The sequence below is a fragment of the Meleagris gallopavo genome, chromosome 16 (genome assembly GCF_000146605.3).
Source record: "Meleagris gallopavo isolate NT-WF06-2002-E0010 breed Aviagen turkey brand Nicholas breeding stock chromosome 16, Turkey_5.1, whole genome shotgun sequence".
Lineage (NCBI taxonomy): Eukaryota > Metazoa > Chordata > Aves > Galliformes > Phasianidae > Meleagris > Meleagris gallopavo.
The window spans coordinates 228,680-241,482 of record NC_015026.2 but is presented as its reverse complement, the minus strand read 5'-3'; the positions used below and the strand labels follow the sequence as shown (position 1 = coordinate 241,482).

At 50.8% G+C, this 12,803-nt stretch overlaps 1 long non-coding RNA gene across 3 annotated transcripts; it reads right to left on the bottom strand.

Moving 5' to 3' along the window:
* Nucleotides 1-4,576: 4,576 nt before the first annotated feature.
* Nucleotides 4,577-10,518, bottom strand: LOC104913344. Of its 3 annotated transcripts, XR_795309.3 has the most exons (4): nt 8,775-10,518; nt 8,506-8,688; nt 5,968-6,020; nt 4,577-4,943 (listed from the first exon to the last, which is right to left on the bottom strand). It is a non-coding gene; the product is annotated as an uncharacterized LOC104913344 (long non-coding RNA). The 3 variants fall into 3 exon arrangements; XR_795310.3 differs by lacking the exon at nt 5,968-6,020 and having other exon boundaries at nt 4,585-4,943; nt 8,775-9,428; XR_004161468.1 differs by lacking the exon at nt 4,577-4,943 and having other exon boundaries at nt 4,964-6,020; nt 8,775-9,427.
* Nucleotides 10,519-12,803: the final 2,285 nt, after the last annotated feature.

Here is a 12,803-nt window from a genome sequence, read left to right as displayed (position 1 = left end):
AAAAAAAAAAAGGAAAAAGAGAGAAAGATAAGGTATGATTTCAGCAACACCCCTCCTGTCTTAGAAGCCTGTTAGTGCGTGCTCTGACCAGGGCCATGTCACCAAAGCCTGCTTTTGCTGCCTGGAGATGTGCAGCGCAGGGCTGCAGAAGAGGATTTCCCCAGGGAAGCACCAGGAGTTTCCAGGCTCAGGTTTGTCTGCAGGGAGGATGTATGTACGTAAAACTAAATATCCCTCTTTTCCTGCTTCCCACCGACACTGCAGTAACGCTGCACACGGGCTGACTGGCTGTCTGCACAGCTATGTTTTCTGTGACCATCTCACACAGGGCAATGAAACGCTCTCTTTCAGCTCAAGCCAATTTTTAGCAGATTCTGAGCAAAGATTCTTCTACCCAAAGAAGTGGGTTTGGGGCTTTGAATGTTCTTCCTTTTCACCCTCTCTCTTTCATGCTTCTTAGAATCTCACAGTTAAAACCCAAAAACATTTCTTGTCCTCTGACATTCAAAGAAGTTTAAACATATATGTCTCCTTAAAGGAGAGAGGCATGGCAATCTGGATGTGTGTCAGAAGGAACGGATCAAGGGAACATTTAACAGAGAGAAAAGAAGAAAGGAGGAAGAAGAAAAAATTAGCACAGCTGAGCTTATTCAATTACCCACCAGGATTTACAGAGATGAATGAACTGTAGAAAGACCTTTGCGAAGAATCTACTTTGCACAGCGAAAAGGCTGAAACAAAGATTTCTAAAATACAGCTTTTCAATCCCGGGGTTGTTCTAAGGGACCAAGAAAGGCCTTGATAGATAACAGCCTCTCAAATGCAGCAGCTCAAGGAGCAGGTGCAGTTTTGCTACAAGCTTAATACTGAAACGTGCCTGCATAAGGCCATTAACTGAAGAACATTAGCTACTTTGTCATGGTGCCTTCTCTGTAACCTGCAAAGCCAAGGAAATAGAACTGGTAAAAATAAAAGCTCAAGAACACGATTTTCCCTACCTCGATTACCTCGCTGTAATTGCTCTGCCTAATTGCTGTGCATCAGGCAGACTGAAGACAACACATCTCCACACTGAGCTCCCTGCACAACAGCAGGACTTCGATTTCTTGCAGGTCCAGCCAACGTGGATCCCTGGCGCTTCCCCTCTCATTTCCTCCAACTTAGGCAATTAGCTTGCAACAAATCTGATTTTCTGGCTAACTGAAAGCAGCGATGTGAGGGGAAGTGTCTCCCAGCGCCATCAGCTCAACTCTGACTGAGACAGCCCAGTTAACACCCTGCTAAGAGAACAAGCTGCCTCACCTTAGGAGTCGTGTTTTCCCACAAGAAAAAATATAAAGTAAAAGCAAGTTGGGCAGAAACAGCCCCGCAGAGTTCACTCCAGGCAGTGCCAAGCAGAAGGTGGGATGCTCGATTTGTTAATAGCCTTCTCCCCTGCACAAAGCCAAACTGCCTAACGAAGCCATTCCACAGGCTGGATCGAGATCGCTTCCTCCTCTCAGTCCTGAGCTGGAAAAGCAGAGCCCTTTGCTTCTTCCTCCTACGTGCAGAACCGTCAGTTTTAGCTCACCACAACAGGCACAAGACATGCCTGCTGCCGGCATCGCTGCTGGCTCACGTCTCAGCCCTTCCTCCTCCTCAGGTCTGCACCAGGGACCAGAGCACGCTGCAGGAAGGAGAGAGGCTGGGAACCCCGCTTTAAAACCCTGTGGTAAAACCCCACGGTGGGTGGAGGTGGGCAGGGACCTATAAATAGGTGCAGGATAACCCTGCTAAGTCCCGGTGATCTCCAAGACTGTCTGGTCTATATGGGCTGCTTGGCTGCGAGCGCCGCGTGAAATCGGATTTCTCTGGGCAAAGCAGTAAATCCTGCTCTCCAGGGTTACCCTTCGCACCAGGTGAGAGCAGCCAGCAAACAGTGCACGGAGGGGAGCGCTGAACGGAGTCCGTTTGCAAACAGGAGGAGAGGCATCACTGCAGCTCAATGCAAAACACGTACCTGCTTGCCACGCTGAGCCAGAAAACGCCTTTGGCCAACAATAAGCAAAGGAAGAGTCTGCAAGATGGAAAGATGAGAATGCAAACTACACCCTAGCAAGGCAAGGGGTCAATTAAAAAAGGCTACAAAGAGGAAAGCCTTTCTGCAAGCACTGAGCTTTATTTTTAGGAGCTTCTCCCATTGGGCAGGAGAACCCCAGGAGGTGCCCCACGCAGGTACACAGCCCGTGCTGAGCAGGGCAGACCTCAGGGGGAGCAAACTGCCAACAGCTCCTCTGCCTTGGCACGAAGGAACAGGATTTTCCTTCTAATAAATAAAGCACTGCCTCCACCTACTTCATCAGGACAGGAAGAAACAAAGCGAATAGACTGAAGTGTCTCGGGAAGGGTGGAACTCATTCATGGAAATGAGCACTTCAGCACCTTAGTAAGATGCTGAGTTGGGATTTTGTTGTTTTTTGTTTTTTTTTTTACCCCTTGCAGCTGTGATAATTATCAACTGACACTGCTTAACTGCTCCCAAAATACTGCTTCCAAAACTAAAATAGATTTCATCTTTCTGCTTCCAAGTCACTCGCATGCATTCACGCTGGTTTGCGAGGCAGACCCTTCCTCAAATTGCCACTGACACCAGGAGCAGCAGGCACTGGCAGCAAGCTCAGGACAGCAGAGCTTCCCTGCAGAGGTTGCTCCTGCTGCGGGAAGAGCAGAGAGGCTGCCAGGGTGCAGGATGAACTCTATGCCTCAACACCAGCTAGCAGGTTGGGTCCCAGCCCTTCTGCCACAGCACACGAAGCCAAGCACAGATGTCCTCAGTCACCTTCCCTTCCAAAGCAGATTTCCATTTTGAAGTGGAAAGCAAATAAACAAACAAACAAACAAGATAAAAGAAAAACAAGACCTAGCTCACATGTTCCAATGTATCTAGGAAACTGCAGGATCAGCTTGTCCCAAGATCTTCCTAGGACTGAGCCCAAGCTCTTCCGTCCAGCATGCAGCAGGAAGAGACAGATTTCTGGAGCTGCTCCAGCCCCTGAGAATGCCAAGGGCAGACTCACCTCACTTGGTCCTGTGTGCAGAAGCCCCCTGGTACGTGATAGATGCTCCCCATGCTCCTTTGTTATCTATTTGCTCACGTAACACAGCTCAGCTCCTGCCTGAGTCTTCCAACATCTCGCTGCTCTCAGCCTCCCACACCTAAGACCAAGACTTTGTCACCTCATTAGTTTCTCAACCCCATAAAGTCACCTCTGAGCTACTGCCTTTTCTGCTAGGACCCAGCAATGAAAACACAGCCACCCTGCACACCATACAGCTCTGCTCACAGCATCCCCCCATGTACCTGGAGGAAAAGCATCCTCAGAGCTGTGCCAGAGGAAGATGAGAGCCTCCTGCTACTACCAGCCCTTCTCTTCCCTCAGCTGTGTGCATGTCCCTGCCTTGGGCATCAGAAAAGCTGGACCTGCTCTCACCCTCAGGAGCAAAGCTCTCTGCTTTCACACACATGCAACCTGCTCCTTGCAAGCAGAAACAAGGGTTCCTGAGACATCCCCACCTAAATAGTCAGAGGTCAGGCACAGGTAACTAGGGATGGACGTAGCACCTGATGGTGTCATACCAACTGAGCAAGTAAAAGCAGCTCAAGCATTTGTGTACACAGCAAGTGACAAGCAGCCAAGCTCCTCGCTGCTCAGAGCAGGGTGGCAAAACCTGTGCGCGTGTAAAGCCAGGGATGGGCACCAAGCTGAGCACGATCTGCATTCACCATGCTGAGAGGACCTGGATAAAAGAAGAGACAGCAGGGAAGGATGGGAGAACAAGCTCTCTTTTTCCCCACAAGGCAGGAAAAGAGCAGACAAGCAGAAAGACATCCACATCAGACAGAAACAGGCCAGACTGAAATCCAAGATGCTAAGCCCCAACTCAAGGAGAGCTCTATGTCTCGAGCACGGCAAAAGCTCCCACGGCTGCCAGCAAGACCCATGCTGCAAAATAGCCAAGCAAACCAAATGCCCCATGTCTTGCACAAAGCTGGAGTCTTGGTGACAACAAATGGAGTTTTGCTGCTCTTTCTTCCCGCCCTCACCTGCTGAGCCAGCACTGTAAGACAGCCCAAGTGCTGCAGCCCTGGCAGGAAATTAAGCTGTCAGAAAGTTCCAGTTCCTTGCAAAGTTGCCGGAAGGCAGAGGTGGGAAAGTCCCTCCAGGAACAGACTGAGGAGGAATAGGTCTAACAGGAAGGACAGCCCAGTGGGAAGCTGTTTCAGCCTTCAGGCTCTAGCACAGAGCTTCCCACGTGACTCGGGGCACAGTCCTGTGACTCCAGGCACTGCTCTACCTGCCAGGGCCAAGAAGCACTCAGGCTCACAAGGCACGAGGATGCCAGGCGTTACACAGCACCACAAATGGGAGGGCAGGGAGATGGAGAAAAGGGAAAAGCTTACCCACTCAAATGTTCATTATGGGGCAGTAGGGCTGGGAGGAGAGAGGCCAGTATCAGGATTCCTGGCCCAAGATGACAATTAGGAGACTGGAAGCTGCAAATAAGCTGTTTTCTTAATCACAGCAAGAAACAAATTGCTGATCCACTTGTGGAGATCTAATTAAATGAAATTAGGTGCCTGGACACAGTTTTCTAGATGGGCTATTAAGGAGGTAACAAGATAATTTAACCTGGAAACCTCGACCAGCACATAACAGGACCTCATACTTCATGCTACGCTTCAGCAAAGTCCAGAACAGCAGCACACCTTTCTGGCCACAAACATGAACATGCAAAGGCAAGCCTGAGGATCTTTACCTTCTTTCAGCTGCCTTGAAAGAGGTTCTGGCCCAACTTTAACACAGAAGAAACTCATGCACATCAGCTGAGTTGGGCTGAGCTGCACTCAATGCCCAGCACCGACTCTTCATAAGTATGCAGGCAGAGGAAGAGGGGTCCAAAGCCTGAAGCAAAAGATTGATAGGAAAAGTAGATTTATTGCAGAGCCAGCTTAGCCACAAAGCAATTAGCGTCAAAGCCTGAAAAGTTTCCTCTTCTCCCTTGCACAGCACACTGTAAACCAGTGATAGATTACCCAGTGAGCTACTGGAGATCTATCACGGTCACTTTGAGAGGGGATTATACAGATTTGAAATGGGAAATAGGCACCTTAATTACAAGCTGTGGTGAAGACGACAGACAGGAAGGCTTCTTCAAAATAAAGGTTAACTTCAAACCCATCTCCATCACTAAAGAGTGGGAAGGCCCATCTGAATAAGCACGAAGAACAGCAACAAAGCCACAGCAGAAGCATGGCCTGGATTTGCACAGAATAAAAAACAAAACAAACAAATCTCTCCAACCGGGTGCTCTATTAAATAGTCAATTAGCATTACTTCAGTGAAGTGCAACAGGGCAACTTGTATCTTCCAGCTTACTGGCCAACTGTGGCTGCCTTTGGAGTGCAGAGCTAACAGAAGCGTGTGTGGGCTGGCACTGTTCATCTCATTAGCAACGTCGCAGTACTGCCACAGACAGAGACAAGGGGAAGAAACAAAACAAGACAAGCCACAGCATCCAGTCTTGGGAAGCTTTACCAACAGATCCAATTTCCAGATCTTTTTCTCTGTGCATTACAATCCTGGCAGCAGAGCTCTGTCATCCTCCTCAGCCCACAGAATACCCCAGCAACAAAACATGCCGGGCTGAAAAATCACTCTGACAGACTGCCTGCTGAGACCAGTCACACTGTGACAACCAGGAAGCCTTTATTTGCTGCTACTGATATGCTATGGCTTCAACGGGAAGTAGCATAAGCAGGGATGCTTTGCAGGAAAAACACATACGTGGCCTCTTGCCAGGAAAACCCATCTTGAGTAACACGTGCGCTCTTAGTTTCCTTTTCTTTATTTTTTCCCCTCGGATAGGTTTAACTAGACACTGGGTTACCCAGCAGCAATAAAACGTTTTCTTCCCCTTCTCACTTACAGCAGAGTGTTGATTGGTAAACAGCAGATCTTCCAGTCTGAGGCTGTGCCAGCCTGTGCAGAACAGAACTGTTGTTATTGCACATTCACAGCTAGAGATAAACACGAGTAAGAGCCAGGCACTGGCTCTCCAATACATTTGCTTTGTCAAGTTCACCTTGATTCAGCTGTTTCTGACAACATCTCTCCCTCCTGAATGGGCAAGATTGCAAAAGTAGCAAGGACAAACATTAAAAAAAGAGAAGTGACAGTAATGCAAAAAAGTGCCCCTCTGCACTCACTAACACTCCAACTGTGCAGCTCAGAGCTCCACCTGCACTTAGAACAGACAAAAGCACAACATGGAAATAAACAGGCTCCACAACACCAACCTCCCAGAAAGAAACAACAGAAAAACAAAACAGCTTTCACATATCTCAGGATAAATCTACACCAAGAGCCACGGCTGATACAGGACGTAAAAGTTACAATGAAGCAGGGAAGGAAAACAAAATTTGCAAGTCATCTCTCATCTGCAAGACAATGCTGCTGTGGCACAAGAACAAGAAACCAGCCCAGGAGAACCGCATGCTGAAAGGGCTGGAAGTCAGAGGAGAGTTTCTAGCCTTTCAAAGTGGAGATCTCTGGACCAACTGCTCCAGAAGTGCTGGGGAAAAAGCACGCAGTTAGTTCCAACAATTAATTCCTGGTAAAGTTCACGACCTGCACCGCTTTCAACAGTGTTGAACTGGACTTGACCCAGGAGTTTCTTCTTGGTCTCTGAGAAAGGCAGATCTCAGCTGTGTGTCATCAGCCACTCAGTTCATGGGGAGTCACAGATGCCCAAGCGTAGCACAAACGCAAGGTCATACCCAAAAGGGCATCAGGGATTGTACTTTCCGATCATGCTAAGCTGACAGTTAAGCAGATGAAGAGCCGGCCTGAAGAAGGGAGGGGAAGAGAGTTGCAGCAAGAAGTGCAGTCTAAGAGCCAGTGAAAGCGCAGGGCACAGATGTGAAAAGCAGTCTCAGAGGAAGAGGGAGGAGGAGATGTCCCCTGAGCACACTGTCCCCAGACACTTCAGCCACAGCTTTAATTCAACAGACATTAGGCAGACAATAAATACGTAATTTACCCAAACCACATCCAGTTGCATTCCTTGACTAGAGACAAATCCCAGTCTTCAGTGCACTGCCACGTCCAGAGCCAAAAAAAGCCTCCTTTCACAAGAGCAGCAGTACCACATGCCTCCTTCTGCCACTTGAATGCAATTTAGACTTTCCTTGCTTTAATGAAGCATCGTGTCCCAATTTCCAAACAATCAACCTCAATTTAAACCACCACATCTCTGGCTGTGCCTCAAGCAAGCACAGAGATAGGATGAGCCTGACAGACAACAGTGGCATTTGGCATTTCCATCACAAACAACCAGAAGATAAAAGTATACGAATGGCTGAGAACTTCACCAGGAGCACAGAGAACTGGGAAGGGACAGGGAGAATGAACCCAAGGGGGCAGGATGGTTTCTCTGCAGGGACAGCTCAGTGCTGTTACCTTATGGAAAAGCACCACCTTCCTGCCCACTCCTCTCCTCCACCTCTGGATTTGGCTGGAATAACATCTGGTGTAATTGAGGTGATATAGATACAGCGGTGCCTGGTGCCACTATGACATTCCCCTTTCCTCCCTGGAATAACCATACTGGTTTGCTGTCTGCTTCACCATACAGCTACACCAATCCAGTCGAAGCCATAGGATGTGTTCAATTACACAGGGCCTTAAGCAGTCCTCGCCCATGAGAGCAATTATTTGAATAAATATAATCACTGCACGAGGAAAACGCTATGCTCCAGATGAGGGGGCTGAAAACTAACGCAGATGCTTTCAGGAAGCTGTAGCACAGCACAGCCAGCCCAAAAAGGCCAACCCGTGTTGCTCCAGAACAGCCACATTAGCTTAGCTCAGTTGTATGCAAGGTCTGCACCATCAGAACACCATCCCCCTGCATGGGATGCCCCAGGCATGTCCTCAGCACAAGCTCAGCCCACTGCCCGCCACCTGGCCCTGCAGGACAGGCTCTGAACCACCACTATGAAAGCAGCCAAGCTTTCAAAAAAACAAAAAAACAAACCAAAAAAAAAAAAAAAAGACCTTGCTGTTCTCGTGCAGGGATCTGCCAGGGCTCTGCAGTCATCACAGGAAATGCAGTGCAGAATTTCTTTGATTAGTTTTCCCACTCATGCACTGCCTCATATACATCCTCAGTCAGGCACACAGATTCCACAGCTTAAGGCTGCAATGACCACACGCTTTCTCTTCCATTCTCAATTTCCTCTTCGTTGTGATAAAACCAGGGTAGGCCAGCATCCATGGCCCTCACACAGACAGAGAGGAGAACACTTCAAGAAGGAATTAAAACAAGACAGAAAGACAAGAGGCACAGGAGAGAAGCAGCAGGGGTAACCACGCTCACGAAACAGACGAGAAAAGGCCTTTTTTTTTCCTTCCAGTCCCTCCCAGCCCAGCACAGAGCCAGCTGCAGCCAGAAAAGCCTTCTCACCCAAGACAGCTCAGCTCTGCGGGTGCGATGCCCAGTTGGTGTGAGCTCAGCCCGGTGTCCCCGGAATGGAACGGCTGCTGCAGGCGCCAGCTGCACGGCCCGCTTGGAGGAGCATGCTAGATGGTCTGCACAGAGCCCTGGCAACGAGCTGTGCCTGCCAGGAGGAGCGGCAGCTGCACCAGGCTGGGGAACAGAGAGGAGAGACACGTCAGAATAAGGGCTGCTGAGACTGGGGGCCGATCAGCATCACAGCAGCCCACGCCACCAACCTCTCACATTTTGGGTCACTCAATCGGCGTCCGCTTGAACTACAGCTCCCAGAAGGCTCCGTGTTTCCTGCAGCATCAGGCTGGCGATGGGCCGGCGCTCGGTCCCGCCTGGAGACAGAGCTTGGTCTGCTTCTGAGTCGACTCGCACTCTTCACTCAGGGTTTCAGCCCCTTTGGCTGTGATTTATCGCCCTGCTAACCCTGCAAGCAAGGCGGCTGCTCGGCCTCGCTGTGCTGAATAACACAGCGCCTCAGGAGCACAGCAGGATCCCAACGATAAGGGCTCTGGACGGCTCTCCACAACCAGCAGCAGGGCAGGATTCCTGTGCAGGGACTGGAGGGGCACGCTGCCTGCGTGGTCAAACACAAAGAGACACGTTAACTACCCTGCTGGTCACAGCATCGTCAGCGCTTACAGCTACTGCTAATTGCCAAGTACAAATGTGATCGTGTCAAATGTGCCCATCCCGTCCCTAAAAGGTATGGAGGCTGAACACCAGCCCCAGCAAACCCAGCTGTCCTCCCTCCTGCAGGACATTTCCCCACGCCCCTTCACACTCCCTGCTCTTGAAGCAACGTGTTTTAAGGAAATTCTCACTCAAGGAAAGCGCCGACTCCTTTAGGGTGGGCTTCTATAAGACAGAGCAACAAGAACCCCCATCCACTACCGTTTGGTTTGCTGGCACACTTCTGCTATCTCTATTTTAGATTGGGGAGGAGGCAAAAAAGCGAATGAGGTTTGAGCCAGAGCATCACTGAGCATCTCTCACACTGAGGGGTGTGAGAGAAGCACAGGAGAGCAACAGACCCTGTTCTGTGCCCATCACCCTGCCCCTTCAGCCACCTCGTTGGGCTGCTGCTGTTACAGTTACAGGTTACAAGTATTCATGGATTTTCTCTCCTTGCATAACACAGAGATTCCAGGCAGTAGGAAAAGGAGGACCAGTGCGAACAGCTGGGCCTGCACTGCTAGCCACAGCAAACCAGCACATGAAGAATGCTATGGAGCAGGCAAGAAATGCTGCTTAGGGACCAGCAGAAAGCAAGTAATGCTCTGATCAAGGTTTGAAGGGACCGCCCTGGCCCTTTTGGCCCAAAGCTCTGCACAGCACAGGGAATGCCTGGCCTGCAGCACTGCCATGCACTCACAGCAAAGCCAGAGGTCTTCTCAGAGCTGATGAGACGGCAAGCTAAACACGGGAGGACAGAGCACCCCATAGCTGCCTACATCAGCTGCCAGCACACCACGTCATTTTCCTTGCAGGAGATGTGTCCACACACGCATTGTCTGGGAAGACAAACCGCTTAACTCCCAGCAGCTTAAAGTAAAGCCCTTCTGGCTGTGCCCAGAGCCCAGGCAGTGCGGGCTGAGCCACAGGCACAGAGCTCCATCAGCCCTAACGCCAACACCAGGCAGGATCCCGGCACTGAACAGGCACCCTGGGTTCTACAAAAGGGGCTGCATCGCAGGAACAGAAGAGCTGTTTCTCTTTTATGAATGCATTTCAGAGTTCCTACCATCGGCAAAGCGCACTTGAACAGCGATGTGGTTCCAATGCTGTTTCTAACGTACAAGCCTAAAGACTCGGGTTTTTAGAAATCAAACTTGATCATTTCAAGCTGGCAAAAATAACCCCGTCTTCCCTCAAGTTATTTTCTTTTCAGCGAGGCAGGGTACAACACAATAGGAAATAGCAGCAGTTATGTACTCAACCTCCAGAAACCCAAAGGGCCAATTGCAGCAAACCACGGCAGCTTTCCAGCCCTCCCCAATCTATTTGCTGGAGTTAGACTGAAAAGCTCGCTGCCCCCAAGCCATCCAGCAAAACCCCCGTCCTGCTAATTGCATCAATATAAATGTATTATCTTGGCTGTCAAACAGCAGCTGGATGAGCGGGGCTGCGCTCTGCGATGTGAATGTAGAAAAACAATTGTGCTTTCTGCTGGTGACACATTTCTTCAGATCTTACTTCCTTCCAGGGCTTCCCCTTCTGCCCAGACACTCGGGCAGCATGCTTTTTTTTTTTCCAGAGTGAGAGGAAATGGCAAAAAAAACCTCTCCTCGCCTTTAAAACCAAATGTGAGCAAGCTTTGGGAACGACTGTCATTTCCCACCATCCAAGACAAAACGTGCAGGGAGCTGTGAAGGCAAGAGTGAAACGCTCCTCATGCACAGCCAGCACGTCCTTGTGCCTTCCTCAGCTGAGCACAAGGAGAGCAACACCCCTTGAAACAGCCAAGTGCAGGAAAATCTGGGAGAGCACACTTGCTGAGGCAGAAAAAGGAGGAGGAAGCTCCCAGATCCCGCGTCCAACCCACATAAGCAACCTTCCCAAGGCTGCGCTACCTGTGACCTTCCTCAGAGCCCCATGTTCCAGCTCACTGGGACGGTGTGCAGTGCCGCTCGCTAGGGGTGCTGCCCCAGCACAGCACCACGGCATGGCTGGGTGGGAAGGGCCCTCACAGCCCCCCCCAGACCCATCCTCGCCATGGGCTGGCTGCCCCCCACCAGCTCAGGCTGCCCACAGCCCACCCACGCGAGCATCCCTAGCGCTGGGTAGCAGTGCCAGTGCCTCACCGCCCTCTGAATGAAGAATTCTCTCCCTAAAATCTCCCCTCTTTTGGTTTAAAACTCTTCCAACTTACCCTGTCACTATGTGCCCACGTAAAAAGTCACTCTCCTTCATCTTTATCAGCTCCCAGTCTGTTACACAGCCACCTCCGGACCTCCCCACAAAACCTCCGGGACAACCAAAAGCAGTGGATTTCCCCCATGATAAAACCCCCCACTCCTAGCCATAGGCTTTGGGCCATTCCCTCCACAGCAGCTCCTCAGCAGCCCAGCCCTTCCAGGGCTCACCCCATCCCTCAGCCACTGCCAGGCTGAACAGCACACCCAGCTTTTTTCCTTTTTTTTCCCTGTATTGTGAAATTTTAGCACTTTAGTTTTATTCCAACTCAGAAAGCATTATGACTGGCACATGCCTTGTGCTCCCGTACGCTCCAAGTCACCAGACTGAGCCTGCAGTTCTCCTGTTCCCTGACCAAGCAATCCGGCCTGGCAGGCTCCAAGTCACATGAAACCTCCCCAAAGGGCTCCACAGCCTCAGGGCCCACCTGGGAAAGGAGCTGCATCAGCCTCGGACACGAACAGCAGCTGATACAAGTTACAGCAAGTTAACATCCCCAGTTACCTGAAACCACAGCACTTTGGATCGCATCTCTCTGACACACGTTAGGGTCACATTCACATTGGAGCCAAAGGACAGCAGCACCAGGTGCTTCACCCACCCCAAATGCTCCTGCAGCTCATTCCTCACCCACAGCCCAGTCCTGCTGCACTTCGCCACAGCCAGCACGAAAGGGGAGGAAGAGGAGGTTCTACAAGAGTCCCACAGCAGGGTGAGGAGAGGTTCCAACATGAGCACAGGCAGCCTGGTCTGGTATTAAACTTGGAGGTTGGTGGCCTTGCCTGTGGCAGGGGGGTTGGAGCTTCATGATCCTTGAGGTCCCTTCCAACCTGGGCCATTCTGTGACTCTGTGACCATGATCCCACAATGAGATCAACAGGCATCATGCCCAGGCCCTGCTGCTCCCCAGGGCATCAGCTCCTCGGTTGTACCTTCTGTCTGACCATGGAAAACCACCTGAAATCCACACCCATAGCATGCTGAGATTTCAGTCTGAAGGTAGCGCTCAGAGGAACCAACCTGCCATGAGGATACAGCACACACAGCTCCCATCCCAACCCGATACCAGGATCACAGCACACCCAGCTCCCACCCCAACCTGCCATGAGAATACAGCAAACCCAGCTCCCATCCCAACCTGATACCAGGATCACAGCACACCCAGCTCCCATCACCCAGCTCCCATCACCCAGCTATCCCAACTCTCTGCTCCCGAAGCCGAGGAGGGCTGGGATGCGGACCGATGAGCCGCTCAGAAAATGGAGCGGTTACGGAGAGCCCGGCGCTCCTTCCTCCCCCCGAGCCGTGCGGCAGCGGACCCTCGGAGCAGCTCCAGCGCC